Source organism: Acromyrmex echinatior, chromosome 6 (assembly GCF_024713525.1).
Source record: "Acromyrmex echinatior isolate Ae372 chromosome 6, ASM2471352v2, whole genome shotgun sequence".
In the NCBI taxonomy this organism is placed as follows: domain Eukaryota; kingdom Metazoa; phylum Arthropoda; class Insecta; order Hymenoptera; family Formicidae; genus Acromyrmex; species Acromyrmex echinatior.
The window spans coordinates 483,423-511,320 of NC_141857.1; the positions used below are offsets into that span (position 1 = coordinate 483,423).

Genomic DNA, 27,898 nt, shown 5'->3' on the forward strand with positions numbered 1-27,898 from the left:
AAGGTTTAGCGGTACAAAAGCTTACGCAGCACAATGGAATTAGTCTTGCTGAATATTACATCTACGTGTCGAGCTCGTATTGTGACTTTGCATTATTAAACGATACAAGAAGAAAAATTAGAACAGGTAGTGTAAAAAAGAAGACTAGATAACACCGAGTGATTAAGCGAAAAGAGTGAAAAGGTTGGAAATTTTTGTAATTTCATTAGATTGCCGAAGGCCATCTCCGCTATCTAGTAATATATCTTATATTTCTATTTTATTTAAATTGTAAATTTTAAATAATGTTAAAGTTAAAATACAAAAGATTAAAAATGTTAAAGTTTCTGTTTTTCATATCAATGTTTAATAAATGTATATGTACTTATATATAAATATATGTACATATACATATTTCCTGTATAAATGACATAATTTAAATTTTTTAAAAACAAATAATAAGAGTAACTTTTAAATTTCAGTAGACAAAAAGATAAAAAGGAAAAGAAAATGTTATAGAGAAATATCAAATAATAGCAAGTTTTCAAAATATTGCTATTGTCAATATCATAAAGCATGTCCTCAAGCATTTTATCAAATTTTTTAGATATCTTTAATGTAAGACATTAAATGAATAAACAGAAGAAAAGTAAAACGTATAATGTTAAACCTAATATTCATGGAAGCATATAAATGTTATTTGAGTTTCAATTGGATTATGCAACTAAAATAGATGATAATCTGAGATTGTAGAAATTATTTAAGAATCAAAATAAAAGTATAAATTCATTTTTTTATAAATAAGAATTGATACGTAATTTATTTCAAACGAAGCAAATCGCAAAGACTATTCATTAAATACGCGACTGTAATGGTCTTATCGATTATTATAACGGAACCAATCTTTTAAAAATACTGTCTCCGAGGTCTCACACATTTTCTTTTCGTGAAGAGACTTAACTCTTAGAATTCGTTTCTGAGAAACTCGCTATGTACACTTTTGATCTTTGACTTTTCACTTGCGCGTTGTTCACCGGTTTTAAACTCGACTTTTGCGGACTTATTCTGATGACTAACTCTCTCTGACAAATTCACTGCGAATTTCTGAACGCGATAAACACGCCATCGTGAAACACTCGTCATGATCGATCATCAGTCGAGTGTGTAAAAATATGTTTCTAATAATTATAATTTATCATCACTTATAATAATTATGATTTATCAAAAATTTAATATTTATTAACAGTATTAAGAACATTTTAGATTTTTCTTTTTTATATTTTACTATATGAATTTATGATTTTATTAGCCACAAGTATCATAGAACAGCGCAGCACTGCATGCATAATATGACAATTTCACCATTAAACCATGAAAAAGAAGAGATAAAATCGCAGTGTGTTCTCAAAGGTAGATCAAAAGTAAAGTCGTAAGGAACACGTTTTTCAGCCCCGCGGTTCCCAGGAGGGTTGTTTGGCAACTAGCCAGCGTAACTCAGCTCCTGTCACCCCCAACTTTGTCGTCTCGCTTTTCTATCTATCCTCGCTCTTGTCATCTTTTACTATCGCACATCCGGCAGCGGCAGCATCGCAGTGTAGAAAGATGCGCGCAAACTCGAAGGTACTTGATGGTCGTCGACGTTGGCGAATTTTAAACGAGCGCCATCGATGACGCACAGCATCGAGTAGCCGCTAGTCCTAGAGATTGATGTTGCTCTTGTCGAAAACGAAGGCTACGTTGAATTTACGCTCGTTGAACCTACACTCGTTAAAGCTTCGTTCTGTTCTAAGAGCGAGCCTTTTGTGCGCCATATTATAGATTGAAAAAAATGTATCAAATTTAACATAATCGCATATCTTAAATGATTTATTCTCAAGTTTTTAGGATAATTTAATATTGCAAGATGATATATTTAAAAGTGACACAAATTGTATAAAAGAATAAAACAAAAAGAGATAATATCAACACAATTTGTAAACAAACTGTGAAAGCATATTTTTCCAGTAATATTTATATGTTAAATTAACTCATATTTTATTCATTCTCAAAATTCATACGTTTTAAAACATTTTATTTTTACAATAACACTATTTTATTATTTGTTTACTTATTCATAAATTGTGTCAATTTGACACTAAGAAATGTTGAATATGTTCAACTTAACATAAAATCTTTAAACAATATAATCACATTGTAATAAATGAACACTCGAATATGTTAAAAATCTCAACGTAACCTCAACAAAAACGTGAAGTAAAGCGTTTCCAACACACAATTTTTTTTACTGTGATGGACGTATTGCTTTGTCGGTAGAAATTTTGAATATCATTCTTGTCAAATTGTTAAATGACGATTTGACAGAATAGTTGACTTTTAGAGAAGTTTATTTTTAAAATCTTTCAAAAAGAGAGAGAAAGCTTTTTCTTGTTATATTTTGTTATTTTATTGTATTGCATTTCTTGTCTAAGTATACATTATTTAAGAGCACTATAGGTATTCCCATTATATGATTAAACACATTAAAATTTGTTTACTATACTGAACTGAATCATGACATTTGTGGAACAAAGTGAGAGCGCACATTATAATTTAGAGCAGCTGAATGAGAAATCAGACGGCTTGGTAAGTAGGCGCTTCCACTCATCAAAAATGTCATTTGTATTGAAATGAGGCAAGACGTAAGACAAAAGCGTCACGCAAACTCAACTAGCGGTGAGAATGAAGACGCTTTTTGGAAAAGCTTTCCGGGTTGGCTGATGAAAGACGCCTGCGAATAGTTGAGGTGCTTTGAGGCACGATCTAATACGACACGACGGAAGTATCCAGAAGTATCGTGAAATATTCAGTTAACGCTTGTGGCATCGTAATAGGTGAGAACTTTACTTCCGAGAGCTTTTATAGCAGTCGACAACCTCGTCGTATTCGCACCTTTTATCTCTTCAGTAGTCTGTTGGTTTCTACGATTTCCTTATTCTCATTCTCTTTTCTACTGCTCATCGCGATGTTTGAATATTAGCTTTGACAAAGTATATTTTTCTCTGTTAAGAATCAGTTCTCAAACATGTGAAAACAAAATGTTTCAATAGCAATACGATATTTGCGTTAGAAAGATGAATTTCTAATATTTTCAATATGTTGTCACGATGTTTATCGTTTCGCTTACTTCTTATGACTTGGTTTTTATTTTGCCGCTGTCACATGTAACATATGCACAATGACGTCATAAATTTCACCTCATTCTCCGGACGAAAACCAAATTTTTCTTGCGTTCGCACACGTGCGCTGCCACTTGAATTTCTTCTGCTGTATTACCCTTTATCGTTCTTTCGCCTTGACACCACCCTGCCGTTCTTACGTCGATATTACGTAAATTGAGCTTAAACGACGTAGAAATTCCAGCCAAATGGGTCAGTAGTGGACCGGGTAACGTGTATAGCTAACGGAATTTTGGTGCAAAAATTTAGACCATTCACTATCACTGCGCGACAATTCTGTTTTTTTCCCCTCTCGTCTCTTTTTTTGCGTTGGACAGTTAGAAGAGAGCTGAATGCAGAGATTTTGGTCGGTTTGCCCAGCAACGCGGTCGGAAAGTTATTTTTAACAAAGCGAGAATACCGACCGTTCACAAATTGTTAAATGTAAATTTTACGCGGAAATACTTTATTAGAGAACTATTTATTATCGCGGAAGTACTTAAAGAAAATTATTAGCAACATTTGTAATTTATAGCTTGTCGAACATCTGGCCGAACTCGTGTCAGGTCAGAATTCCGGGCAGGATGGATCGATTCGTCATTCACGCTGTGGTCGACGACACCGTTTTATTTGCCTTCTACCGCTTTGGGTTACGGCTCGTTTAGCAGCCCCTTAACGTCGTATCTCGCAACGCGAGACGGGGGATTGAATCGGTCCGACGAGACATGGGCGAAGTAAGGGCGAAGAAAGGGGGTGAGCGCCATGTAACTGGGCGGCCGGATTGAAAGCGACGCGGTTTTAGGACTTGCGGAACGAGGGCAGGCCGCAACTAACTGGACGAGTTCCCGAGTTGCTGGGGCTGACCTCGGTTGCCCGTAACGGACCCACTGTTTGCACAGATAAGAGTAATTAATGTCTCCTCGGCTCCGACTTAGGGGCGGGCGGGCGGGCGCCTTTTACCAACTACGAACACACGTGGAATAGTGGGTTACTTCCATTATTGGGGCAAGGTGGAGCAGCCTCGGTGTAAATAGTTAATATCACGTGTTTCTGCTTAAACCAAAAATTATGTACTACAATAACGAAACTGGAAACGACGGAAATATACGAATAAAAAGATGAAAAGCACGTTTGCAAGCAAATTTGACATCTACATGACTGGTCTCTCAGTTCAAAATCAGAACTTACGCTGAATACTCTCCTCATTACACGATGTATTATTCTGTAACAAGGAGACGAAGGTAAGGGCAGACTTGTCCTCGGCAAATCACATCGGTGGTATTTTGGGAAACCGACGCGGTGAAGGAGGGTGGACGACTTCACCAGGAAACCGCGCGGATCGTCCAAGTTAACATGTTTCTCAAAAGAGGTTCTTCAAAACATTCATGATATCATGCAAAGGATTATAGTTACAATTTCGTGGCGCTTTGCAAGGATAATCACAGCTTGAACGGATTATCATCACGTAACTGTGGATTATATGCCACTACTAGACGAAATTAACAGAAATTAACAGCTCTTGATTATGAGAGCTTGCATAATATTATTTTCTTCTACCTTTTTTCATGTTCACTTAAATATTAAAGAAGTAAAACCAATTGATTTTATCATGTTGCGTGAATATTTTTATCATAAACAATTTTGATTTATAAAACACTAATATTAACTTATATTAAAACATATTTAATTAATGTTTTGATTAAATTTGTATTTAGTTAAAATAGTAATTAACAGAAGAAGATCTTTTAAAAATTATTTAATAAGTTAAATGTGAAAAATTTATTCGCATTAGAATTATTTAATATTTCTGTTAAAAATTACTACAAATAAAAATAAATAAATTTTACAAGATTTATCTAGCGTCTATTTTTCTTCTTCTACTTTTTATGTACTAAAAGGTCAGGATTCAAGGAACGTCTTTATAGTGACTTTTACGGCTGAGTGGTAGATATGTAGTTATCCTGCGGGAAATCCAATCCGGAAACTGACTCGACGTTGGACCATGACCGATCCTACTGGGGACGCAAAACCGCGCTTGTCACGCGAAGCTAAATGCTACTCAAACAAACGGAGAGAGGGGAGGTCCCGTTCGCAATTCGCCGTAAAGGATTAACGTCCCTTTCTCTAAAGTGACCTTTATCAAACCATGGTTGTTAACCTTTGACATACATATTCTGTATGCCTCTTCGATAAATCTCATAACACCGTATCATAACACCTACCTATAAACTGCAATTTCACGTTTATTAAATAATGAACATTAAACTTCAATCTTTTATTTTATTCAAGAAACAAAAAAATGTCTATCATAATTACCTCAACAATTATTATAAAATACCGATTGTTCATTTGTATTTAGCAATAATCTCGATGAAGCATTTATACAACAATTGCAGAGGAGTGTTATGTGTATATGCATTCTAGCTGCGTTTCGTTATTGACGAATATTGAAAATCTATGATACACATCAACTATAGATTTTCAGTACTCGCAATGAATAACGGAACACAACTTATATAACATTTAGATATATGATGTTTAACTATCTACGTGTTACATTCTTTAGGCATTTTATCAATAAAAAATAATTTTTTATTGCTTTAGTAAAAAATGACTTGTAAGCAAAGAATCTATCTACATTATTTATGTATGTGTAACTTGTCAATTAGAAATAGGTACCATATTCAGTGTGTACTATATTTCAATCATGTATATTTTTTTTGTTCTTCAGTTCTTAAGTGTAATTAATCTGCACAGACACTAAATTTATCAAGCACTTCATTTTACAATGAATGTTACAAATATGCAACATTCACTCTTAGAGGATTAAGCGATACGTGTGCCACTAAAAAAATCGTTTTCCAAAAAAATCTGTAAAGTGAAAATACGACACGATTTATAAATTTACAGCCGTCAATCCAACAGGCGGATAACAATAATTCTGCCGCGTAAAAATTGAGTTTAACGATGTTGAAGTGGTGGAGATGGTAGAATATTTAGGTAACCACTTGAGCCAATCACGAATACGTGCATGAACCAAGCGAATCGATCTCACGCCTCTCGCGCATTGTCACCGCTTATTCACGATGCGCGGAGAACCGCGCTAATGGTCTAACGAGCGGGACGTTTGGCGTGGATATTGTTTTCGTTTCGTTGAATTTGTATGCAACCAAAAAAAATAACAAAAATGATGGCTACAGTATCGACGATTCCTGCCACGTGAACATTTGTATGTGCGCTAAAATTTCGATATGCTTGACAAATTATACCAGCGACATGTTACGCGTTTTAAGCACAGTAGTCGCTCATATTACATTGCAAAAGTAAAAAAATTTTGCAGTTAAAAGCTTTCTATGGTATTCACACTATTTTGCAAAATATATCGTTTTGTCTTATAATATTAAATTAAATACCAACAATCAGATGAGATACGCGACAGAGATTGACAGAATTTTATGGAAATGCAGTGATGTGTTTTATGATAATATGACATTTTTTATATAAATGTGTGCTAATTATACTTCCCATACAGAAATTTTGACTGGAAAGTAGTAATTAATTTCTTATTTTAAGTATTAAAAGCACTGTTGTTTATTGCTTTAACTTTTAGTACATATGATAATTTTACTTTACTATATACAATGGGTAGTTCGTGTCTTAAGTAAATTTTTTTTACTTTTACAAATATATATAGACAAAAAAAATTTGTTATAAATGTTAATTCTATGCCATAACGGCAAATTTATTTGCATATACAGAAATCGCAAACTATTTGTAAATATAAATATTTATTCTTTTTTTGTATTTGCAAAAATTATTTCTAACAATTGCACAATATTTGTCAAATATGCTATAAACAGCAAATAAATTTAACAATTAAATTGTAATGTCTTTTGCGTTTACAGCAAATTTTTTCTCTCTGTCTACAAAAATGATTAAGTGATTCTTACACATACTTTAACATCTTTAGAAAATATTTGTAAAGTTGTACAATATATTAAAAAAAGGAAATAAAAGGTGTTATTTGGTCAGATGCTTCTAGTATTAAAAAAAACATATACACAAGACATGAGTAACCCAATTGCATATACTAAGAGTTGCTCAAAATAAGTAATATCCAGTTCAAATTCATCCAGTTTAAATTCATTTCTGTAAAGGTCTACGCACGATAGCAGTGTATCAAAGTCGTGTATCAAATTGTAAATCAAACTATTTCTATAAATTCATTTAAGAATCGCTCAATACGTTGAAAGCCTTTAGTCGCGTACAAAAGAACTATATGTGTAGGACATGTACATTTAAATATCTCGGTTACAGTAAGCGGAGCCCATTCGTTTTGCGTGGCGTCCGACATGATGTGTAATATATCTGCACTTGGTATCTCGTAACAGCGTTTAGTAACGCGAGGACGGCTGGGAAATCCTCGCGACGCCAGTCAAGCGACATTAAATGGCATACATAGACATGCGGCTAGTCAATTTCAATTTTAGCACTTCAGCTTCCCCCGTGAGTACTCCAAGTTATATTTCATTTTATTAAAGATTCTGTGGAGTACGATAGGAAGCGATAGAAAAATATACACTACCGCTCAAAAGTTGGAGTACCTTGTAATTTTTTGATAGAACCATGTTTTTTTTGCAGATGTTGTTTTATTAAAAAGATTGACATAGACATATTGAATGTGCGCTATTTGAGAGGAGCTTAAATTTAAAACAATAACAAAATTACATACATATTACGAATTTTAATACTAAGCTGTGTTCTTTTTGCCACTTTTAAATCACTTTATCATTATATATAGACATTCTCTCTTAACGTCTGATACAAGACTGGATTTGTTTTTCTGGTACACATGAGTTTCATAAAAGATGAAAGAAATAAAAAACAATCTTCGGACGAATATATAAACAACTTCAAACAACGAAGGAATAGCCGAGATCAAATAATGAAATCTAAGATTGCTTGTTTTTCTGCTCAATTCAAATTTACATTTATTATTAAAAACAACTCCGGTAAATTTCTTTTTTATTCCATACAGTTGTCTGTTGTTGCGACGCGATGATTTGACAATTTGACGTCTCGCGAGAGAATGAAACTTTATTAAATAAGCCAAGTCTGATGCATCGTCGCCGTTGACGAGAATGATCCGGAAAGATCCATAAAAGCGCGTTGTAGCGACGCGTCCCACGGTCACTAATTCAAGCGAACATTTCGAAGAGATTAAACCTGACATTACCTAATGGATGGTACAAACCTATTGACTGGATAGGCGGGTGGTCACCTATAGGCCGAATTGCTATGATGTGCATGTTTCACGGAATAAAAGGGGATCAACGTCACGAGCTGATCCCAGCTTACCATGACTCGATCGACCAAATGTGAAAGGCGACAATACGTTTGAACGTTTTTCATATGTATATGCGTATGACTCTTTAATGCTTTCGATGTTAAGAGGTAATGCAGTAACATTTCCAAGTGCAATATTAAATTTTGCAGCATCATTTGACAAATAATTGTACATAAATATTCTTACAGCTTGTCTGTCACAAGCTTCATTTTCATTAATTAAATACTCGTACATAACAGATAAATTTACTTGTCTTCTTGTTTCATTAATTTAACAGAAAATAGTATTTATACAATCTAAAATTATCTAAAATTTGCAACGAAATAAACCGTTATTTAAATATGATTTTTGTGTGAATAAATTCTCTTCATTACACATTTTTAGCGCTCTATTCGGGGCAACCGCAAAAGTGCATATAAAAGGATTCTTTAGAATCTACTTCAAGGTCTACTATTCTCTCTCTGGTAAAGTAAAATTAATTTGTTAACAATCCAGAAAACCCGCAAATGTTACGAAGTACTCGACATATTAACGAGGATCATAAAATTTATCGGGTTTCGCGGATCAAATTAAAATGCTCTTCTCGATCAACGTTTATTGTCTCCCTGTAATTATGAAGTATCGACGCGAATAAAGTCTCGTGGAAAGAGAAGCTCTTCGACATAAATCCGTTCCGAAAAGTTAAAATATGATTACGGTAGAAATTCGCCGGTGCAACGTGGAATCAGCACCTCTTTCTTCAGCAAAACTTTCTCGGCGAGGAGTCAACTTTTTATCATCAAAAGTCCGTGATATCTTCAGAATGTAATGTTTCATGAAGGAAGGACCCTTTTGCGGTATTATGATTATGCGAGTTGTAATGTCTCACTATTTTAATTAAAAATGCCTGTATAAAATATGTTGCATAAAAAGATGGAAAAAAGATAAAGCAACATAAATTTATCTCTTTAGCGATTATAACAGTGGTATTTAACGCATTCATCACATGTAAAATATGCTGAAAAATACAGGCTCCGACATTGTAAACATATCATATTGAAATTTAAGTTACACTAACTTTCAAAAACGTAATATACTTAAAATAATAAAATTGCAGGTTCGATTTGAAATCTATACATACAATACGATAGGAAATGACTTAATAAATTGTTTTGAAAATATATTCCGTATTCCTTTTGCATGTTCCAATTATTTTCATCCATTAAAAAAGAGAAAAAGCGCTAATTTCAGTTTTCCCTTGAAACATTTCTCTCTTTTCTTTTTTCGAAAATATTCTGTTTACATGATTTTGCATATCGTGTGTACACGTTGCAAACTCGCCATCACGTGTTACGTCGTTATCCGTATGCCAACAATGCAGAGACTCGATTTATCTCACGTCCATTTCACGCAGGATTTTCCGCGATGCGATGTCTTCATTTCATCCTCTCCCATTGCTCATCAAATTACTTTTATCTATTCGCGTATTGTTTCGCTCTCGCTCTCTTCGATTTTCATTCACTCTCCATTTACTTACGATATACGTAAATCATCATCGGTCTTCATCAATTCGTTCTTCGTTAGAGAAAACCGGATTCATATTCACGTCTATTATACACCGGCTCCGGCGCTACCTCTCGATGCTATAGATTAAACTAAATGAGGTTTATTCACTATTGCGCATTCAATCTGTAGCATGGAATAGAAGCCAAAAGGCTTGCATGCATGGTGCAATTGCAATTACCAAAATAATAGGCAAATCCGAGCGTGGCGGAAACGAGAGCGTCTAGATACGAGGGATCGAAAGCGGTCAATGAAAGAGAATGGGTCGGTATAATGACTGCAATTTTTTGCTGTGCCTCCCCGATGCATAAACTGGCATATAATTACAAAAAGACTTTGAGAGTATCGTGACCTTAGATGAATCAACGTTATTATTACGATATACATAGTACTAGCTAATCGTATTATTTTATCGTAACAATAAAAAACAGATAAATTCATATTGATTATACTAATTATTTTTCGACACGAGTATGAATAATTATTTTTGATGTATTTTTGTCCGCTTGAATACGAATCCATTGGCAAAAGACTATGACGTCACAATTTAAAAAAAAATAACATCAAAGAAACAAAAAATGATAGGATTTTAAAGATTTTTATAACATTGTAGCAAAATTTTTTCTAAATTTTGTTAATCCTATGTAAAAGTATCAACCTTTAGATGTAAGATTTTATTTTGTTTCAACATGATATTTTATTTTCGAGATGTAGCAGTTTGAAAATAACTCTTTTCCCATATAATACATGGAAAAGACATATTGTTCCATTTTGATACTATATTATGTGGAAAGTAAGTGCTTTTATACTTACATAATGTAATCGGATCATATTCAATCAAAAAGCAATGTGAAATTCAGTATAGCTTTGAGATTATAATCTTCCTGCTATTCCACATATTGTGTTTTATCAATTTCATATTACATTTATTTAATATGATTCAATTAAATCGGGACAAAATGTTTTTTTCCGTGAATTATATAGAAAAACAAAATATAATATAATATAAAATATAATATAATATAAATAATTTATAATAAAATAAAATCCATTTTAAAGCTAAAAGTTGACACTTCCGTATAACATTAATGAAATTTATAAAAATTATTTTTTGCCAGTAAATTTGCTATAATGTCATGAAAATGATCGTTTTTCGATTCTTTGGTGCTATTTTTCTCAATGTATACACATGTATATATATATATATATATATATATATATATATATATATATATATGGATATAATAATCAAATTTGGTCAACGGATTCATATTCAATAAACGAAAATGTAATGGAAATGACTATTTACACTCGTATTGCAAAAAAAATGGTCACTTTATCGGACAGTATTATTTATAGTGCCATGGTAAAATGGAAAAAATCGAAAAGATATTTCGATTTGCTTTGCCTGTGAAACTATTTTTTAATAGAACATTAAACGAATATGAAATACTCATATAGTGACATATTTCAGTTAAAGAATGATGACGAAACGAAAAAATGTAGCGATCTATAAGCCATATTGTGAAACTATATTTGAAAATTTCATACACGTACAGAAGCCGCAATACATGTTTCCTTCGTAGTGATACATTTCACACACACACCACACACACACACACACACACACACAAAAATTTATGAAAAGTTTTTATTTAATTCTACGCCAGAGAAATACACTTAATAACTACCAGCGTATATATGGTTTACAGTTAGGTTCGTGGCTACATTTTGATTTTTAACACTTGGTCTTGTTTGCGTTATATGGTTTAATAATTCCTCTGTAAATCACAGTATACAACGGAGTTGACGGTTTCGCGAATAAAAATATGTAGCAAAGCGTAAAGTGCGCCTAAAAGTGTCTTCTCTCATGGCGACTCACGTTTCTCCAAATATTTTGCGAATTCGAAATTCTTTTTCGTGCATACCGACGCGACGTCCCAGTGTGTTCCTGCTGCTATAAAATTTATGGTAGAGCTGAGGTAGAGCAATCCGAGGCAGAAAATATTTCAAGTGCCTGGCGGTCGCGCCTAAGTTGACCCGGTGGATGTGCAAGCGACTGTGAGAGCTCGTGTACCAGCGGGAAGATGAGGAATGCAAAACGCACCACCGTTCGGTCGTAGGTATTGTTGGGACGAGCACTCGACATCACGACGCACGACGGTCGCGCGTTATGCAACTGACTGCGGAGCAACGGTGTATGGCTGTTGGCTTCATAAAGCAGCTTTATCTAGATCGCCTCTGGAGTTACGGGCTGAAAGTACGGGCTATTAACTCGCAAAGCAGCGTGAGAGTACTGCTGGTCGAGAGAGACGCTAGTGCTTCTGACAACTGGCTGAGAAATGTTTATTTCCCTTGCCCGCCTATCGACCCTATAACCAATGATTACTATTATTTCGATATTTAATTTGATGTATCGATTAATCAAATATTCTGTATTTATACCAAATATTCCTATATTGCATGAATGGTTTTATTGTAATATCTAAAAATTTAGTTAGAAAGATCTAAAAATAATTTTGTTCAGCGAAATAATTATGTCGAATGTTTCAACATTGATAACAAGGCTGCAAAAAGTTTTTAACTCAGCTTTTAGTAACTCAGCTTAAGCGTCCTGTATAATTATTTCGAATGCAGTAAAATTATGTTCAAAACTATATTTAACTGAATTTACTTTAGCTAAAAGCTGTTTTTTTCATATACTTACAAAGAAAGAATGGTTTTGCTAAAATATCTACAAAATTTATAGTTAAAAACAAATCTAAAAATAAATGAAATAATTTTATTAGACTACCAAAATATTATAATTATATAAAATCACAGGAGATTTAATCTAGTTGCTAGATTCAAAATTTTTTACAGCTTTGTTCATCATATGCTCGAATTTCCTACATAATTATTTTGATGATTCAACAAAATTATTTTCAGATCGGTATCTAATTAAATTTTTACATACTTCAGCAAAATCGTTCTTTTAGTGTACTTCTTTTATATGCATACACACACACACACACACACACACACACACACACACACACACACACACACATACATATATATTCTGTTATCTTTAAATCGTGCACTACATACGGAAAAGATGGTTTCGCTGAAGTGTCTAAAAATTTAACTAAATATAGTTTTAAAAATACGTTCAAATTAGTTACTAAAATGTGAAAACTTTTTGCAGCATTATTCGTCAAGTTTATATAAGTTATTTATATAAGTATTTTCAGATCTACGCCTATAGCTAAATTTTTAGATATTTCAACAAAATTGTTCTCCTCATGTATGTTTCGTTGAAGGTTATCTACTACAAATAAAATTATATGATTGTATTTTAAGACATATATACGTATTTATACTTGATGTGGAAACTAAGGCAGTAAATGACTTTTATTACTCCAGAATATTTATTGATACTTAAAGAAAGCTATAATATTACTGCTTCTCCATAATAAAAGCCATCATATAACTAATTTCTACTATATAAGCGTTGATATGAGAGTTGATATTGGATAAAGATAAATTAACGATGAGAATGAGGCGTTTATTTTCAAGTCTGAATGTTCTTTCTCTTTTACGATAAAAAAATTAATAAAACCGTTATAAGTGTGCGCGCAATATTATTTGCGAATATCCCAATTTTAAACAATTATAGAAAAATCGTTTGTCATTCACGTTCGATGCGGATACCCGTTTGTAGCAGATTATTGGAATTAGCTTCGTTTGTCGAGCGTTGCGGAACATGGAGCGCTGACGGTCGAATGAACACGAACGAAGCATAACTTTCTAAATGAAATCGAAAAAAACTAGATGTTATTGTGAGCAAAAATATGTTTTTAATTCATTATAATTTAATTACTAAAATACGATTCATCGAGTATGGTTGTAAACATAAATTTGATTTTATTTTAGTTGTAACATATCACAAAACTTCCTAATAAAATAACTATCTAAAAACTCAAGTATGAGATCAACGCTTTTACTTATTAATTAACTGTCTTCAGTATCATTAATGAATTTTATATGGTAGAATATGAGAATGATAAATTTTTTATCTTAAATGTCTTAAGAAAAAAAGAATTCTTTGGAAACAGGAACAATATCTAAAGCCATATATTCGTAATGTCGTAAGAAGTTATGGGAGAGCGCGCAAAGAGGTATACGATCCGTGTTATTGGTATCGCGTGGCTTCATACCTTGTTTATACTGCAATGGGATTGGAAATTGGATCACTCGCGCACAATGCTCTTTCGCATCTCGCATCGGGACTTAGATAGATCTTGTCCAAGTGCCGTTCATCCACCTCATCCGATTCACACCATAACAAGAGATATTGAATATCTCTCCATTTCCACAATATGAAGATTGCTTTGCATGTTAAACACTGTCAATTCGTGATAAATTCTGTTTAATAAAACAGAGGGAACGTTTTTTTTATACGTGAGAGAATCGTGTTATAATAACATAGATTGAATAAAACCTGATATAAAATATCGAAATTTTATATTATTTTTTCAACAATTGACACACTAACTAATATTTTTTCCAAACAGAAAAAAATAATCTTATGTCTCAAACGTTGTTCAAAATTTATAAAGAAATTTATAGCAAGAAAAATTAGCAATTCATTTATATATATCAAACATTATATTAATATTTTAATTCTATAAAGATTACCTATGTTGCGAATAAATATAGATATTTTTTATACAGAATTGAGAAGAGTAACGTCGTTACCGTTACAATGTTTTTCAGTAATAAATGGATAACGTTACTTTTCCTTATTTGTAACATTAACGCAGTTTTTGAATAACGGGGAATATGATCATTATTTTTATTATTACTTTGTACACATACGTGATTAACCATGACTACTATAAATCTTTTGTTAAAATGATCCACTAGCGACATAGCCAATTGTATGATATTTAAAAAAAAAAGTCATTAAAAAGTAATGGAACTATGACTTCTCAGTTTTTGACTAATGATGATGGTAACAGGTTAACTTTTTTTAATTATTGACGTGTGTGAGTGCGAGTAATAATAATGAATTATTTTTCAGAAAAAAAGAACAGTAAATGGCAACAATATTTTTATAATAACTTTTCCAATCCTGATTGTATATATACAGGAGAATGTTACACAATACATGGACAGAAAATAGCAATGCAAAATATTGAAAAAAAATTTTATAATACCATAATCCCATAATACTAATAATAATATCATATTAATAACTGTAAAACTGTATAATACTATTATAATGCCATAATAATACTTTTATAATATCATAATGTACTAAAGAGAATATGAGTACATATTTAACATTATATTATAATTATATAATTTTCATCGTGTTGATATATACCAACATGATGTGGACTTAACATCATAAATTTTAAGCTACAATGTTAAAAAAAATTCACCATCGCTTTAATATCGTCTACTTTTTGGTTCTACGATTTGAACGCTCAGGACATAAACACAGTTAATATGGATGTTCATTTTCACATCTGATATTTCAACCAATGCTCTTTACAACGCCTGCTGAGCCGTAGAATGCAATTGAAGTTGCCTTGTGTGTGTGTACGGAGCTTCCTGCGTTGCTTACCTTCTAATGGAATTGGAAATTGGATCACTTGGTACAACGTCCTCTCACCATAGCTCTGTTCCTTGGATGGATCTTGTTGAGAGATCATTCGGGCTATTCCACCGCGCTGACAGGATTGTACTTTATCCGTGTTCAATCATATCGGGTTAGAAAACTATTATGGTAGGTCATATGATACAGTGAAACGTAATAAATAGGGATGAGAAAGGTAAATTTAAATATCAAGGCAATTTAAATACTTCACGCCAAAACGTTTTCAATATTATATGTTTCATCTCTCCGAAAGTACAAAAGTATTGTCATGTAAAATTGAGACAATATCCTGACGGCGTATGCAATATAGAATGTGCGATAATATTTGAGAGATCTCTCCCTTCCTCTCTGTAATAATCTATATGTTCCCTCTTTTCCTTCGTACAAGTTCACGTAACAAGCGATACCATCCACAAAGCAATTTTTTACGGTCACTAAATATATTTAAATCGAAACATTTGATCGTGTATGTGCAGAACTCTTGTCGCTTTGTATACGTAGAAGAATTGAAATTGAAGCGCTCGAGCACAATACTCTCTACCGATGTTCCTCCGTTCTTTGAAAACATCTCATTGACAATTCGATCAACCTAGCGAATTGATGTCAGAACGTTGTACGTGTGTATCGAAGGCATAATGATTATTTGTCGAGGTAAAGTAGCAAGAGAACTCGACCAAAGAAAAATATACGTTCCTCCATTTATAAAAATGGCATGTTATACCTGATACATTTTTTACTCCTCTCTGTCTCGCGCAATGTCTCGTAACGTTAAGCAGAGAAGAGTCAGGAAATTTTATATAAATACCAGTTATGGTACGAAATTTTAATCAGATATAACTAGAGGGAAAGGAAGGATATGCGAAGAGACGAAGGAAAAGATGGTGAGATAGTTCAATAAGACAGAGTGACGGGTGTTTTCTTCAGTAAGTGAACGGAACGCGCGGAAATTCAACGAATCTCTGGAGCACGTGGTCACCTCTGTACGAGCGAGTGTACGAACAAAATGAAGTCGAGGACAGTTTCTGTGCTTGCACGTATGTTCGCCTAGCTAGAGATACGTACATACAAAGTCACAGCATACGGAAGTAAGCGTGTGCGCGTATTTATACAAGATTGTGGACGAATCACGGAGTGCGATCATTAGGAGTTTACTCGGGTACGAAGGCGACATTGGATGAAACGCTTTCGCGGCGAGTTGCCGCGTCGGCAGTAATTTTCAAGCAGATAAGCTCCGGTCCCCTCAGAAGATAGTTGCTTCATGTAATCAGCAAAGTTTAATCTATCATTCCTTTTTTTCTTAGAGCACGTTAGATAAGGTTGCATTTCTTAAATTTTTGTTTTTTTTTATGGCATTTAATCCTACGAAGTTGACACTAAAAATATGTAACAATTCCTGACGCTAGAATCTGACTAAGACTTCCATTTAATTTATATTAATTAAAAGGCACTAATTAATTTCAAGGAATTAAAATGACGTAAAAAGTAAAGACTATAAGTACATTTTAATAAGAATAATTCAACGAAAGATACAATTTTTACATTTTCGCGACCGTTAGGGGATTGTTTTATTTCTACATATTGTATGTATTTTTCTTCATAAAACCGAAAATTATCATAATAATGACTAAATTCAAAAAGACATTGATACATTGTGTGCGTGCGTGCGTGCGTGTGTGTGTGTGTATGTGTGTGTGTGTGTGTGTGTGAAATAAAATTAATAAAATTCTTATTCACATCATTACAAAATCACTGTCAGTTATGCTTTAAAAACTAATTTAAAGAGAGAGAGAAAGAGAGAAAGAAAGTTGTTGATCCAACTCTGAATTGGTTTGAATGATTAAACGATCCCCGAATGGTCGCGAAAAAAGTTGTACCTTCCTTTGCAAATTTAATATAAAGAAAATTGAATTGTTTGACATTTTTGACAAAGAGATATATTTTTATAGTTGAATGGGACTCAATAAAAACTCATGTCATCTCCAAAAGATTAAGAATGTATATTGAATAATTAAAAACTACATTAATTAACTCTTGGCTTATTTTATTTACAATTTTTATTCTGTGTAATTATTTGAAATAGTCAATATGTTTCTTAATCTAAAGAATGTATTAACAACATATTAACAAATGATAATCCTCTTTGTGTCAAATCTGTCTCACATCGGTAACAAATGAAACAAAGTTTCGCACATACATATTACATGCACCCGTGCAATATAAGCAGATGTGTTAATCTTCTTATCGTCGACGCTCAGCTGACGCGAATATCGAGTGGAATATAAGTGCACGTGACATATTTCGTTGCGCGAACGTTAGTAAATACGACATTAGCCGAATAAACCATTTTAACTCAACTTAATATCGCGCCGATATCTAGGAGAATAAAGCCCGCGAAACTGCCACGTTGTCGTTGAAATGTCGTTAGTGAATGCTGCGAAAGCTACTTTATCCCGATTTCAAATTCTCGATATGTTAAAGATGCAAAATTTCGTCAATCGATCGCTGCGCGACATTAACACGTTTTCATCTGCGGACGCCGGCGGCGGATTTATCGCGGATCTTACTACTTCCACGCAGTAGTAGAGAATAAAAAGCGTTCTTCGTTAACATATTTAGTGAGTAAAAAATGGGTATTAGTGGGTAAAAGACAAAAGTGGGTATTAGAAGATGATTGATAAGGAGAGGTTCAGAAATATATTTCATAAATTTTAATCAGCATTTGCATAATTATTCTAAAGTACTAAAAATTTACCTCTCTGTAAGGTCATAGATTTTAATTTTGTTTTTCTTTTTTTCGATAATATCATAATTTTAAATTATGACGACGGATTACTTTCGGATCTAGGGAATTGATAAATATTGAAAAAAAAAATAACTTTCATGCATGCATATATACGTACATTACCGTTTATAAATTTGAAAACAAAAAAAGCTTCAAAAATTTTTGAAAAAGTTTACAAATCGAGAACATTTAACAAAAATTTTTTTTTCTTCTTTCTTTTTTCTGTAAACCGCTGATTTCGAAGTTAAAAAACATTTTGTAAAAATAAGTTTGTACATGTTCGATATCATTGAAAAAATTCATATCAATTTTTAAAATTATTTTAAAGCTGAGAAAGTCTATTTTAAAATTCTTTTTTATTAATTTTGTTTGATGTTATTTCATTAATTACAACGCTTCAAAGTAAAATTAAAATATTGAAATATATTAATTTTATGTAATTTTATTATTTAATTTTATGTAATAAAATAATAGAAATAAAACAAAAAACAAATTTATAGTTCTATACTTCTTTTTCAAAATGCATTAAAAAAATTTTTTCTACAGTTTTTTTTACCGAAATACTTTTTACGAAATGCGAGAAAGTCATAAATGTTCCCGAATGTATGAACGGTAATGTAAAAACAAAAGTTACTTGTTTTTTCAATAAATATCGATTCTTCCAATTACGAAAGCGATCCGTCGTCGTAACCTAAAATAGCGATTTTTTGGAAGAAAACATAAAAACGGAACTTACAGGAGTTACTTTTTAGTGTCCTATATAAAATAATCATACGAAGGCTGATCAAAATCCGTGAAATACCTTTCAGCCTCCTTTTGTGAGTGGTGACTAAATAGTGATATGTAACATAATAATTAATAATTCTTCAGCATAAATTGCGCATAAATAGATATTTTAATTATATTGGATCCATCGTTAATTTATACCATCAACGATATATATACATAAATTAAGCATCCGTAGATTGAAGCAGGAAATTGACAGTTTAAAAAACTGGGAACCAATTGTCTCTTTCTATCTTAAAAAAGTTTTTGAGAAGGATTGTAAGAAAGATTATATGTGTTTTTGACACTCTCTGGAAGTGTAGGTAAACGGTGCAAGAAGTTCAGTTGAAAAGAATACATCACTTTTAGATGGAGAGAGAAAGTACTGAATCTTAATCTCGGTTATTTAAACTGTTAATTTCCGGCTTAATTCTCTGCACCATAGAAATATATATGAAGAAAAATGATTTTGCAATGAAAAGATTATAAAGTTTAATTGTCACATTTGTTTATAGCAAACAAATTTGCATATTTGACAAATATTTTGCATTTATTACAAATAATTTTTGTAGCGAAGAGAATAATATTTGTTACATCTGCAAATAATAATTTGCGATCCCTATATCCGCAATTGCTGTTATAATAGGATTAGCATTCATAGCAAATTTTTTCTCTCCGAGTAGAAATGCTTGATCTACGTGTCGTTGGTTAAAATCAACGTAATGCATTACATACAAATAAATATCCTATCAGAAAAAAACAGTCGATTAGAATTTCATAGAATTAAGCGTCTAGTAATTCCATAATGTTCGAATCACACGTCCATGAAAAATTTTAATGCTTTTCTGATTCATATACTTCGATATCTGACATTGGCAGTCTGACATTGGCGTGAAATCCTCTCTTGAGATACGAACCGAGTTTCTCGAATTTTCCATCGGAATGGTATTTCAGCGTTGGCAAAGTTATGAAGTTGCCAGCTTGAAAGAGAGTAAAAAGAATTTGAGTCGTGCATTAAAATTGAATTAAATGAAATGTTTGTTATATGTGCCGTGACAAACAGAAATATACACATTGCATATACGATAAATATAGTGCCACTCATTTTACTGAAACGCTTCGTCAAGTGTTACATGTGTTAAACGCCATTCTGAAAATCTATTGTGAGTTAAAGAACATTTCTGCAAACCTCATAAAACATGAAATAGTTTGCATAGAATACATTAAGAGTTCCTACATATGAACATAGCAAATTTCTACCGTGAAGGAAAGTCATCAAGATAAATTATTGATTAATAACGAGAGGACACACGGAAGAAATGAATAAGGAAAGCTTTGAGTATGGAATGGAAAAAGGAACGATTCAACTACAAATAAAGAGCTTTCAGAACGATTTATATACGCTTCGATGAGTAAGCTAGAATTCGAACGGCGGATCCTATTTGCCAGTGTGCTCTTTCGAACAGCGACACAGAGTACTTTATACACGAAATGAACTCTTCGAAAGTCTGATAAATGCTCAGTAAGTTGCCCCGGCTCTTTTGATTGGGATTGTCTTACGTCGAAGTTGTACACGATGCGAATTTCTACGTTCCATTTTGTACAATTAAACAGCTAATTCATGGAAATCTTTGCGAAAGACTTCCAGACCCGAGAAAATCCCACGTAGAAAGTGTTTAATTCTCTTCTGTAGAGTATTAGCTACCTCTTTACAGTATTCGCTTCATAAATAAAGCAGATACTATGGAAGGAGCGAAAAGTATTTATTATTAGTGGTGCATCGACAAGTCATTCTTACTAAGAAAAAATACATACATTTTTAATTTGTCATTCTGACAAGAGTAGAATAATATTTACAAAGTACTTAAAAAAAGAGAGAAAGGTAGAAAAGAAGAGAACATCTGGTTTTCGTTGAGTCTGAATTTCTCGCCTGAGATTTCTAGCACGTGCTTATGTTCTTCTTCGAGATCTTCAAACATGCATCGAGCTTTAAAACGAAAGTCGCATCATTACATAAGAGCACGTTCTACATAAAATATAACATAAAATATTCTGTCGCAGATATAATAAAAACATCCGAAAAATATTATGATCAACATATTAGATAGAACTGTCTTGAAAGAGGACGAGAAGAATTAATGTAATCACTCTTATTTAATGCAATAATAGTTAAAACAGAAAACTTTTATCACAATATTATATTATTATTTTGATTATAATATAACATCTAATTAATACAACGTAATCTTATAATATAACGTTTAATAATTGTACTATCTTTCTCTGGTTTTATCTAATTAATTTCATAAATGAAATGTTGTGAAAATAGAAATAAACTACTTTCAGACATGCGTTAGTATCCTAATATGCAAACATTAAAAATATTCACATAATGCGCTACTACCAAGCTGTTAAAGATAATATTATAAGGGAAGGAAAGAGCAGTTATAACTTGTTAAGATAAAGGCATGTGGAGGAAGGAACAGAGGAAAGCGACGATAAAGGTAGAGTCAGAAATAACGATTTGTCATGCATAATATCCTTAAAGCCCACTTTAAACAATCTATAATTCACGACCAAATTCGGGACAAAATTCTATTTATAATAATAATTTAATTTAAGAAATAAAATACACACATACAGGAAATATATATTAATGATTATTTTATTTTTTCAAATGTTTTCTATATTAAACAGCACATAAAATTATAAATAGAATTCTGTTCTAAATCTGATCGTGAATTGTAGATCTAAAGTGTGTTTAAGAATTCATATTTTCACGTAACATGATATCATATAATTAACGATGTAAATATCGCAGCTTATAACACAATCAAATATTGGATATTACAAATAAGACTGATTTAAAAAAGAAACACAGACATCTCTTTTTAATCGTATTAATAATTAATCTTAATCACAGATAATAAAATTTACGTGATTAAATTTTAGGGGCAAGAATAAAAAAGTAAGAAAACGAGAAAAAGAAAGCAATTATTACACATTCCAGGACACTTCTAAGATCGCTCTTTCGTGGATAATATAGAGTAAAAAACACTTGTCACTGCGACATTAATCATTTTACAAAATGACTAATGAAATATCTAACTCGACGACAAGTAATTTTATCATTAACACAATTAATTTATTATTATGAGATTTAAAGAGGCATTTTTTCTTACTTATATCTTAAGCTCTAAGCTTAAAGAATATGAAGCTCCATATTCTTAAGAAAAATAGCTTAAGCTAAATAGAAAATTAGAATTTGAATAAAAAATTTATAACAATACCGACATTCATTTCTCTAGCATGCAAAATATTATACTTTTGTCAAGCATGGACTACTTGCACTGTATAATTATGCTGTACTACTGAATTATTCATTACTACCACAATATTAATATGTAAATACGGCTTGTTGCCGGTAATTAAAATTCGCACTTCCGTTTTTATTTATGCAATTTAATATATTTAAAAATAAAAATTAAAAATTTCGTCTTTTATTTATATCATACAATGCAATATGTGTTACTATTTATATCATATAATATAATATAATCGTAGATAATAAAAGTACATATACATATACATTTTTATTCCTCTTTTGCATAAATTTAATTATTTTCCAAATAACGTTTGCAAATACTATTAATTTGTTAACATATCCGTAATTTCTAATTTTTACATAATTGTTCAAAAAATAATTATACATAATAAAATCGAAATAATGATAATAAAGCAAAAAGTACAAGGAAACGAAAATGTGAATCATAATTAAGATTTGTATGTTCTATAAAAGAAAAATGATTAAACTAATATACTGAACAAATATAATATTTGTCAGATTCTTAAACGTTATAATTATAGCTGTTATAATATTTTACAAAACTAAATCGTCTATTTCTTGCTATCCCAAATACATTGAACGTCTTTCACGATCATGGACTTCAGACCTTCAACTCTTATCGACACGTACCGTGATGCACGTGCCAATTGAAGATCGAGAAAAAGAGAGAACAAACGTATATTCTCAGTGGGCCAACTGTCTCCTCATCATTTTTAATCTTTTTGTCTTGCACGATCCAATTTACGAAACTGCTAACGCCATACCCCATGCAAATTTGATTTTAGAATTTGCTTGTAGAGTTTAAAAATTAGATTTATATAATTTTCAAAATAAAAAATACACGCTAAAGTCTGATACTGAAAAAATTAATGTATTCACTGTAATCAATTCAACTATTCATAAATAACTAATTCTCTTTTACCGATTTCACGACGATAGAAAAATTGTTGAGACAATCATCCGTGTTCGTTTCTCTAAAGCTATTTGTTGCCAGCATCTTCGCCAGAAACATAAAATATTTATGTAGACGCAGCTATTGCGGGATAGCGAAATTTGAAATTTTACTATCGAAACCGGCGTACTTTAGTTCTTGCAAACTGAAGTACGTATCCACTTTCCGCCAGCAGATGCACCAGCTTTTATTTAGATCACGCAAAACTAAAGAGCTGAACGTTGTAAAATAAAACATGTATTTCAATCGTTATTCAATCAATCACGATCTACAAGCGATAATTGTAGCAATAAATGCACGCAAATAATAAATTTCCTTTAATTTTAGCTGATTATCTATCCTACATTAATTAATTTAAGGAAAAGCTTATAAACTAAAAACGAATAAAACATGACAAAAGTGTAATATTTATATATATATATATATATATATATCTCGTTAAATTTTAAAATCATATTAGAGATTACATTTGTCGTTATATGAATAACATTGTTTTCCTTGTATAATATGTCGATTATAAGCAACCCGAGGGTACATTAATATCGCATCTAATTTAGCTCTCTGTTATTACATTACAGTCTATTATATTATATTCATTATTACTATCCAAATTCTACCATCATGACAATAACAGTTGCGAATTTATTCGAATCTCGTAAAATCATATTTTATTTGTATCTGTTTTGGTGAACCTATCTGTGGACAAAGATCAATCCTATCCTCATAGCAGATAATTTCCAAATTCGTCTCTATGCGCGTGGATAGGATAATACATGATCATATCGATACGAATAAATAATAATCATTTTCAGAGTTGATAGTCGATATTATGTATATCAGTGTACACTGGCTGTCGCGCAGCATATGCACGTTTATAGTGTATTATTGCACTATATACGGCGCGACGCGAATATTATTTCATACACGTGATCGTTAATTCAGGAATACGATTAAAGGTTAGCATTAGCGTTGACACTCATCTGATTCAAGTCAATGAGTCTTCGATAAACACAATCAAATTTTTAAATTGATTTACCACATTTCTCTTGCACGTCAACCGTCGTGATATTCTAAATTTTCATTTGCCAGATATTTCGCCAAAAGAATATATATGTATATTTCGCTATGCAATCAAGCCTAGGAGATTAATAGCCTTGCGGTTACCAATAACTAAACCATTTATTTTATTTCTCTCTTTTCACGGGCATATATAACGTATATTTATAATGAAAGCGTGAAACAAGATTGCCTAACGCGACTCTCATGGACGTAATCTAATTTAGATTAAACGTGTAGTCTCATACATGGCGACGCCAGTCCTTGCATGCGCATTTAAATAGGTGTGTTATATCGTTCGTATAATATTCTCACAGAACATGCAAATGGATACATGATCCAATCGACTCTGTCCGGATTCTGCTTGGTAGATATAGAAGACCCAAGTTGACAAAAGCTTAATCACGGACAAGATTGAACTTCTAATCTGCAACCATGTCCCCTTGATCACTTGATCTTCGTTTATTACACTCATTCGGTGGAAGATTGGTTCTCCATAAGTGTTTGTCGTTAAAAGTAAACATTATTTAACAATTTTCTTTGACAATTTTCGTATCAAACGAGAGAAAAATTAACAGGATAAATATAATTAAACATGCGTGAGCGAAAAATGAAAAGTGATGTCGATGATGTGTATATATAGAAAAAGATGAAATAAATTACAGAAAAGTATTTTCCTCTTAATCTTCAGTTTCTGCATAAGATTCAGTAATAGATTGTTTTTAAAAAAAATCGGGACTTTGTAGTTGCAATGAATAATTAAAACGTGCGTGAACAAAAAACGAAATTTTATGATGTGTATGAAGGAAGAAAGAGATGAAACAGATTACAGAAAAATATGCTAGAGTAGCACTTTCCTCTTAGTCTTTGGCCTTTGCATGGTTCAACGATGGATTAGCTTGGAAAAAAGAATAGAGGCTCCCAACTGCAACGTAGAAGAAAGAAAGCTTCGCGTGTCACAACGCAAGATCGAGCAAGATGAAGAAAAGTGCGATGTAGGAAGAGGAAGTGGAAGGAAAAACCGTATGAGAGAGAAGGGATAGCATTAGAAGAAGAGCGGAGGAAAGTACGGAGACTGCGTGAGAGTGGGAAAACGTGGTTGTAGGGGGTGAGGTGGAGAAGCGATAGAGCGAAGTTGGGCAGAGAGGGAGGCACCGACAGAGACAGAGAACGAGGGTTGGTTTGCCGAGCTCAGTTACGCCGCGCCCCTTGCGATGAGCGTTGCACCATACGAGTGAGATCGCGGTATCTCCGACAGGGTGATTGCTCTCTTCTTCTCCACACTGCCACTTTTCCTCCCTTTTTCGTGGTAGTGCAAATAAAGCGACGCGATTGTTGATGCGTCAAAAAGCTAAGGAAAGCTCCTAGTCTCGTAAGGGTACAGGTAGCGCGTTAGAGGTCCACGTGTTTCCCCATCGGAAAATTAACAGCCAACTTTGCCCACATTCGCATTAATTTTCTTCCTTCCGATTTCTTAATTAAAAAAAAGGCACACTGCCAAATAATTTGATATCATAAAAATAAACTGTTTATAAAAATATTAGAGTAAGAAAGGCGTGAGGAAATTGCAAGGTAGTGTCACGCGGAAATTAAGTGTGTTAAAGCGAAGACAACATGCGACGAATACATTGATTGAAATTATGCACTTTCCGGTTTTGTGTATAACGAACAATGTAGTTTCTAATTAACATTGGTGATTGCTTATTCTCGTGCAAATTTCACTCGAGAGACTTTCACCAAGATAAAGTATCGTTTAAATCAAAATAACTCAATCGTAAAGCTGTGCGAATCGTCGTCTTCCGGAAAGAACTTAAACTCCGGCTGTTTGAATTTCAAGTTTAATTTATATTACCACGAAGCAGACAAATGCTTGCAACGATGTAGATGTAGTGGCAAAATTTTAACAGATAAGACTTTAAAGAAGGAAGCATGAACATGATTGAGTGATGCAATGCGTGAATTCGTTTGAAAAGTTTCCGAATAAGAAGATATGAAGTAACCGAAACTTTTAAAATCTTTGCCAGACGGAATTGGATTGGATGAAGCGAAGTCGAGGAATGATGTAATTTTGAGGCCAATTCATCTAAGGTAAATACTTTATGTTTTTGGCACATGCTTTCAGCTGTTTAAATGGCACCTGGTTCATCTGAATAATGAAAAAATTATTTGTTGTTTTTATGTCTCTTATTTTGCCATGTTAAAAAAAATCAGTTATTTTTCTAAATAATGCAATGTTGGTTTTTGTAAATACTGCAAAGCTTTGAAAATTTTGCGTTTAGCATGGTATGGGAAAGATAAAACACAACAAAAATTTTATAACTTTGTCACAATCTCTGTGTAGAAATATTTTTTACTGAAAATTTTTTACATAATATTTTATTATACATAAACACAGCGTTGGTCTAATATATATTAAAACGCAGTTTTATGGGATCTATTGCATAATTATATTGAGGCAAATGTGATTTTCCTTGTAATAAAAATCATGACACCACAAAGAATTTTTAACAGACGAATTCAGGGCTATTTTAAAGCTGCATGTTGTATATAGGAACTTTATCTAAAAATGCATACATGACATTCGCAAAAAAATATACATGTATACACTACATGTATGTACTACAATATACGCAACTTTGTAAGATAATATATACATAAAAAAATATCGTTACACAAAACTAAAAGTACAAAAAACAAAAACAGCATTGTTCTTGCAATTTGAGAAAAATACGCCAAATTCCGCACTTGTCTCGCATTTTTTAGCTACAAAAACTATAGTGAACTAGGTCGGAATACAAAACGTATTGGCACGCTGCATTTATTTACGAACTGTAATCCTACAAAAAGGGAATGACCTAATAAATCTATGCTTTCTAGCATTCTACACCGTACTGGCATTTCTGTATAAACCCATGTTTATTGTCCGCAAAATGAATTAACCATGGATCTCAGAGAACTGGAATTTTCGGACAGTCAAATGTCTTTGATGTCACGAACAAGTTATTACGAACAATCAATTGTACGTTCCATGCGAACGAACGAGGCAACGCGGATGGATGCGCAGGAAATCGAGGACGGAAACTTGAACAAGCTTTTAACCACCTAGACAGAAATGTCGAGGATGCAGCCAGCAGGATTCATTCTTAGCGGCAATTTGAACTTGCTCGATTTAGGCTTGGAGAACAAATATACGTTCTAGTTTTAAAAGTCAAGCTTTCCAACAACTAAATTGGCAGAAGAGACTCTACCGTGCGCGTGTGCGAGAGACAGTTGTCCCACTCTATCGAA

The 27,898-nt window shown here is 32.5% G+C and overlaps 1 protein-coding gene and 1 long non-coding RNA gene across 9 annotated transcripts in view; one reads left to right on the top strand and one right to left on the bottom strand.

The window, feature by feature from the left end:
* Positions 1-27,898, bottom strand: part of LOC105154831 (uncharacterized) — a 234,313-nt gene that overhangs the window by 121,094 nt on the left and 85,321 nt on the right. The window lies entirely within an intron of this gene.
* The window catches only part of LOC105154829 (defective proboscis extension response 20), a 190,184-nt gene continuing 187,050 nt past the window's right edge, over positions 24,765-27,898 (top strand). The window contains exon 1 of one of the 2 annotated variants that reach the window (XM_011070571.2): positions 24,765-26,698. The gene's annotated coding sequence lies outside the window, so the exon portion shown is untranslated. The remainder of the gene's footprint in view (positions 26,699-27,898) is intronic. The other variant, XM_011070572.2, reaches the window with a different exon arrangement.